Genomic DNA, 7,534 nt, shown 5'->3' with positions numbered 1-7,534 from the left:
TAAATGAAGATGAAGACATCATTCAACTTCTTCATTTTCTTATTGTCTCTTACATGTATTATTTTAAAAAATTAAACTTCTTTATGATATACCTGTTGGATCTGGTTTTCTACACGCCCAAACGCAGCGGAAGATTTAAAATTTTTATTTTATTTTGAAAAACAAAATAATATTGCTTTGGACGTTCGAATGATTTAACAAAACATTCATAGGATGTTTAGAAATTTATACCTTTGGTGATTAAATCACGAGGCTCCAACTATTCCGGGGTTAGCGGAGATAGCTCTTGATGAATCCCTACGAACTTTCTTCAAGAAATCCTCCTATCAAGTCCACGACTAGATAGTGTGTTCCTCTTCCAATTTGCACTAGAAAATATGGAAGATATTTTGCGTAGGAGAGAAAATTATGAGAGACGGCTCAAACCCTAAAAAACAATTCAAGAGGTGGCCGATTTTTTCTTTTTAAATTGTGAGTGGAGGCTCACGTAAGTGGTGTGTTGATGGGGCTAGGTTTTGTGTTTTTCAATTATTATTTATAATAAAATAATAACCTAATTACATAATTAACATTAATATGCTTGATTTAATTAATTGGGCTAGTCCAACTAGTTTAATTAACTTAATCAAAGCTCATTAAAACTTTAATTATTTATTATGTTGGACTTGTACTCCTACAAGCCCATTAAACATAATACCCACCATATTTAATTTATTAATTAATCAACTCAACTTTTGAGCTTAATAAATTAAATACATTACAAATTCAACATTTGAATTTATTATTCATATCATAAATCCAACTCCTTGAATTTTTATCACCTCCAAAATTTAATATTTAATAAACCCAATATTTGAGTTTAATAAATTAAATTCTCAAATTTTATAAATTCAACTCATTGAATTTATTCTCTCAAAATTTAATTATCATAAATTCAACTCCTTGAATTTACTATATCATAATATAAATTCAACTCCATGAATTTATTCTCTCAACGGGAACAAACGATCCAGTGCTTGTGTGACCCTCAATGGTTCAGGGATACAGCTAGCCGTGGGTTCACAACTCTTTGTGATTCAGGACATAATCCTTTATTCGGGCTTACCCTAGTTAGCCCCATTCTTTTCATCAACACCTTGATCAAGAATGTCAGAACTCATTTCTGATTGCACCCATCGGATCATGGTAAGAGCGTCTAGTAGCATCGCCCCATGATCCCCTAGGTATCACTGATAGTGCCTGCAAGAACCAGTCGATTATGATTAACGTACAGTACGGTCCCTTCATCTCATATATCCCGATCGAATCTGCAACCATTGGTTCATCGAGGGTTGCATATTGATTCGATAACTATGTGATAACTATAATAGTGGCATCGCGTGTACTATTTGGAGAACTCCTTTTCCAACGTACATCTCGTACTCTGGCCAGAGATTCCATGCACTATTATTTCATTAGATCACATAGGATATCCACACCCATAGGTGAGCGGTGAATCCCCGACTACAATGCACTGGCTCCTATATGTGTAGTATCCCGATGCCTAATTTGAGTTAATTATTGGATTAATTGTATTTCGGTGGGATCGGAAGGACCGAACCGGGTTCGGATCGTCCGAAGTGGGTTCGGATGGACCGTTCTGTTCGGAGTCAGACGAGTCATGTCATGTCAGAGTTCGGATCGTCCGATCAGGGTTCGGATCGTCCGAAGACAGGTGGCTGGACACGTGGAAGACATGCAATGTTCGGATCGTCCGAAGTGGATCGGATCGTCCGAAGTGGACCGGATCGGAGCGTCCGAAGTGGATCGGATCGTCCGATCGTTGTCTATAAATAGAAGCGCGAGGCTTCACTTTTCACTCGCCAATTCCGAGAGTTCCAGAGCGTTTTAGTCGTTTCTGATGGGTTTCTAGTCTTTTCCCGAGGTTCGGGCACTAGCGGGGAGCTACTGGTTTTGTAGCGGAGCTGTGCTCTAGTTGGGGGCTAGCGGCATCAGTGGGCTGACTACGGACGCAGGTATAGTTCTGGGTTCCCTTTGAGATTTGGGAGTATCTATTAGTCTAGTTAAGGCTTTTAGATGTGGTTTAGTGATATGGTATCACTTGGATTGTAGGCTTGATTCTAGGGCTGATTGCTAGGATCTACTGGTTTGAGGTACGAAAGTACTATCCGAGATAGCAGGATTGAGTATGCTTTACTATGTGTTGCATGTTTATATGTTGCATTATTATCTGTCATATGATGCATGGTTTATTATGCGGCATTTGCATAATCATGTTGAGCCTGATTATCTTTGAGATAGCCTGTTGAGAGGGTGCTCAGCCCTCATTTGTTGTGGATGGTTGGACCCCGTTGGCCGACGGTGGTCAGGTCACCGGTATATCCACAGGTTCATTTGGTATGGGAGCCACCTCCTGGTGCGACGGCGCAGAGTGCTACATACCTTGACGTCATTTGTCTGAGCAGTATTTCGATATACCCAGATCCTGGTATCCAGTACATTTTGCATACATGCATGTCATAGTCTTGTATACTCATGCTTTCGGTACTGAGCGTTTTATGCTCACGTCCTCGGTTTATCTCTGTTTTGGACACCCTATTCGATGGGGCAGGTCTCAGGTTAGACGGTCCAGGAGGGACTGGACAGGGAGCTGGCAGAGGTTGACCTGTAGTTGTTGGTATTTGTTCTTGGAATTTAGTTCGATCTGGTTGTTTAAGTATTTTGTACTTACAGATTCGATTGGGTTGTATTATTGTTTTTCCGCTGTTTACCTGATTCAGTTTTAAATGTTAATTTTGCATGCTTAAGTTCTGATTAGTAGGTGATTCTGGAACGGGTCACTACATTTATGGTATCAGAGCATGCATTAAGATTTTGGGATTTAGAACTGTTCTTTTGGGTTTAATCTCTGGTAACTTTTGTAGCTAAGAGATGTCTGGTTTTGACGACGATGCTAGTAGTCATGGCAGCGTTGGACGCTGGGGAGACCGCGACGATCGGGAACGTCGTCGAGAGCATCGAGAACGTCGTCAACACCGTCGTGATGAGCCTCGGAGTTTTAGTATGCATCGGTTCTTGCAGATGGGGCCGAAACCTCTTTCAGGCGGTGAGACCCCGGATGTTGCGGAGAACTGGCTTGAGAGGATGGAGAGCTGCTTCAAGACTTTTCAGTGCTCGGCGGAGCAGCAGATTGATACCCTTGATTTCTTGCTGGAGGGTGGTGCGCGCAAGTGGTGGAGGTCTACCTCTGCACCGATAGTTCAGCGACAGGGTCGAGTTCTTTGGGCCGATTTCCGAGCCGCTTTCATGTTGCTTTACTTTCCGCCAGCTCTTCTGCAGACCAAGGCGATTGAGTTGATCAATCTGAAGCAGGGAAGTTTGTCTGTTGATGAGTATCAGCAGAAGTTCTTTGAGTTGCTTCCATATGTTCCGCATGTCAGTGACAATGCTATGGCCAAGTATAACCATTTTCTTCAGGGCCTCAATCAGGAGATTTATGATCGGGTTGTTGTCTGCGATGATCCGACATCGTATGAGGGCCTTGTAAATCGTTGTCGCCAGGCTGAGGGCAGTTTGTTGAGAGGTCGAGCCATGCAGTCTGCTCGTCCTACTAGTTCTTTGGGACCCCGCGCCCAAGCATTTAAGAAGGCTGGATCTACTTCTTCTTCCTCTGGATCTGGAGGAGTTCACCATTTTGGGAAGAAGAGGGGCCCGTGTCAGCACTGCGGGAAGGATCACCCGACGGAGCGTTGTCGCAGGGTTGCGGGTGCTTGTTACAAGTGCGGTGAGATGGGCCACATGAAGAGAGATTGTCCACAGACGGGCGGAGGATCAGGATCTGGTTCTCAGGCTTCAGTTCATCAGAGGCCACAGCAGGGACAGTCTACTCAGGGTTCTAACCCCCGACCGCGTACTCAAGGGCAGGTCTTTGCTCTTAACCAGGATCAGGCGGCTAAGGAGAACGAGAGAGTTATCGCAGGTGTGTTTTTATTATGTGGATTACCTGCTTACGTTCTCATTGATACTGGTGCATCGCATTCATTCATATCGGCGAGATTTGCTAAGCGTCATGCGTTACCTTTCACTTCTTTGGGCGTTGTGGTATCTGTTTCCACACCGATGGGTCATTCGGTGTTAGCTAAACGTCTAGTTTTGGGTTGTCCTCTAGAGTTTGAGGGTAATGTTTTAACTGCTAATTTGATGATTCTTGCGATGGAGGATTTTGATTGCATTCTGGGAATAGATGTGCTGACTGTGTTTAGAGCTACTGTGGACTGTTATCAGAAGTTTGTGCAGTTTAGTCCAGTTGAGGGCGACAGTTGGTTTTTCTATGGAGAGGGAGCGCGACCCCCGATGCCTGTGGTTTCTGCTCTGAAAGCCTGTCGTGCTTTAGAGTCGGGCGGGGAAGGCTACCTTATCTATGCTATTGATTCGTCCGCAGGTAGTATCGGTGTCGGTGACATTCCAGTGGTTTGCGATTTTTCGGATGTTTTTCCCGAGGAGATTCCTGGTTTTCCTCCTGTTCGGGAAGTAGATTTCGGCATTGATTTAGTGCCAGGCACGGCACCAATCTCTAGAGCTCCTTATCGTTTAGCTCCATCGGAGATGCAAGAATTGAAACAGCAGTTGCAGGATCTTCTTGACAAGGGGTATATTCGACCCAGTGTGTCCCCGTGGGGAGCACCAGTTCTTTTTGTCAAAAAGAAGGATGGTTCTATGCGGCTCTGCATAGATTATCGGCAGTTGAATCGTGCGACGATAAAGAATAAGTATCCGTTGCCACGGATTGATGATTTATTTGATCAACTGCAAGGTACCTCTGTGTATTCCAAGATTGATTTAAGGTCTGGTTATCATCAGCTTCGAGTTCATCAGGGAGATATATCGAAGACTGCATTCAGGACCCGGTATGGGCATTATGAGTTTCTGGTTATGCCTTTTGGGGTGACGAATGCACCAGCAGTTTTTATGGATCTGATGAATCGGGTATTTCGGGATTTCTTGGATAAGTTTGTTGTGGTGTTTATAGATGATATCTTAATCTATTCGCATGATCAGCAAGAACACGCACAACACTTGAGGATTATTTTACAGACACTTCGCGAGAATCAGCTTTATGCGAAGCTAAGTAAATGTGAGTTTTGGATTGACAGGGTTGTATTCCTTGGTCATGTCATTTCTAGCGAGGGAGTTTCAGTTGACCCGAGCAAGGTGGAAGCGGTATTGAACTGGTCGCGTCCGACGACAGTAGCCGAGATCCGCAGTTTTCTGGGGTTGGCTGGGTATTATCGCCGTTTCATTGCCAACTTCTCTCAGATTGCTAAGCCACTCACTCAGCTCACTCGGAAAGATGTTTCATTTGAGTGGACATCAGAGTGCGAAGAGAGTTTCTGGGAACTTCGCAGACGTTTGACATCTGCGCCTGTTTTGGCTTTACCGTCTGGATCTGGTGGTTTCAGTGTTTACACCGATGCCTCTTTGCAGGGACTAGGGTGTGTTCTGATGCAGAATGAGCATGTGATTGCTTATGCGTCGAGGCAGTTGAAGCCTCATGAGGAAAACTATCCTGTTCATGATCTGGAATTAGCAGCGATCGTTTTTGCTTTGAAAATCTGGCGCCATTATCTGTATGGTGAGCGATTTGAGATCTTCACTGATCATAAGAGTTTGAAGTATCTGTTCACTCAGGCTGAGTTGAACATGCGTCAGCGTCGTTGGATGGATCTACTCAAGGATTACGATTGTGAGATCAAGTATCATCCAGGATCTGCGAATCTCACGGCCGATGCTCTTAGTCGCAAGGTGAGGTTATCTGCTCTTCAGACTTGTGCTGTATCTGGGATTATTCAGGATTTCTGTTCGATGGGATTCAATTGTAAGCATCGGAAGGGAACAGAGAGTATCCGTATAGCTACTATTTTGTCCGAGCCAGTTTTGTATTCTCGGATTAGAGATGCTCAGATGTCTGATTCTAAGGTTCAGAAATTAGCTCGGTTGGCTGATGGAGATAATACTTCTGGATTCCACTATCAGTCCGAGGGTCTTTTGTGCTTATCTGGTCGTGTTGTTGTACCGGAAGATGACACTTTGAGGGAGGAGATTTTGTCCCAGGCTCATCGTAGCAAGTTGAGTGTTCATCCAGGGAGCAACAAGATGTATAAAGATTTGAGGACTCGATTTTGGTGGAAGGGTATGAAACGTAATGTTTATCAGTATGTCTCCAAGTGCCTAGTCTGTCAGCAGGTGAAGGCTGAGTATCGACGACCCGGAGGTTTGTTACAGAATCTTCCTATTCCGGAGTGGAAGTGGGAGCATATCACGATGGACTTCGTGACTCACTTGCCTATGTCTGTGGGGAATAGAGATGCTATCTGGGTGGTAGTGGATCGGCTTACTAAGTCTGCCCATTTTCTTCCGTATAACAGAGATTTCACTTTCGATCGGATGGCACGGTTGTACATTCAGGAGATTGTACGGTTTCATGGTGTGCCCGTGAGTATCGTTAGTGACAGAGATCCTCGTTTTACATCTAGATTTTGGGGCAGCTTTCAGCAAGCTTTGGGCACTACCTTGAGTTTGAGTACTGCATATCACCCAGAGACTGACGGTCAGTCAGAGAGGACTATTCGTACTCTTGAGGATATGTTGAGATCTTGTGTGATGGATTTCGGGCCAGCTTGGCAGGATCATCTGCCACTGATAGAGTTTGCATACAACAACAATTTTCATAGGAGTATTGGTATGTCTCCGTTTGAAGCATTGTATGGTCGACGTTGTCGTACTCCTCTGTTCTGGGAAGAAGTCGGAGAACGACAGGTCGAGGGTCCAGAATTGATTCAGCAGGCCATGGACAAAGTTCTTGTGATCAAACAGCGGATCAAGACTGCTCAGGATCGACAAGCGAGTTATGCGAACACCAAGCGCAGACCTCTTCATTTTGATGCAGGCGAGAAAGTGTTTCTCAAGGTATCACCTTTTCGGAGGATTCTGAGATTTGGACTCAAGGGTAAGCTATCTCCGAGATTCATTGGTCCTTTTGAGATCTTAGAATGTGTGGGAGATTTGGCCTACAGATTAGCTTTGCCACCGTATCTGTCTAGTGTTCACAATGTGTTTCATGTGTCCTTGCTGAGACGATACGTAGCGGATGAGTCTCATGTTTTGCATCCAACAGAAGTTCAGCTGAATCCGGATTTGTCTTTTGTGGAAAGACCGGTTTCGATCTCAGACCGGAAGGATAAGGTACTGCGGAATAAGACTATTCCTCTTGTCTTAATGCAGTGGCAGCGCCGAGGTACTGAAGAAGCTACTTGGGAACTAGAGAGTCGCATGCGGTCAGAGCATCCAGAGTTGTTCTAGTTGTAGTATTTTCAGTTATGATTGTAATTTCAGTTGTACTTTCAGTTGTAATTCATTCCTAAGTTGAATGTATTGTTGTTCAGAATTGTCATTCTTCAGACTCGATTTCGCGGACGAAATCCTTTTTAGAGGGGGAGAATGTAGTATCCCGATGCCTAATTTGAGTTAATTATTG

Source organism: Primulina eburnea, chromosome 3 (genome assembly GCF_022965805.1).
Source record: "Primulina eburnea isolate SZY01 chromosome 3, ASM2296580v1, whole genome shotgun sequence".
NCBI classification, from domain to species: domain Eukaryota; kingdom Viridiplantae; phylum Streptophyta; class Magnoliopsida; order Lamiales; family Gesneriaceae; genus Primulina; species Primulina eburnea.
This window is presented reverse-complemented; position numbering follows the sequence as displayed.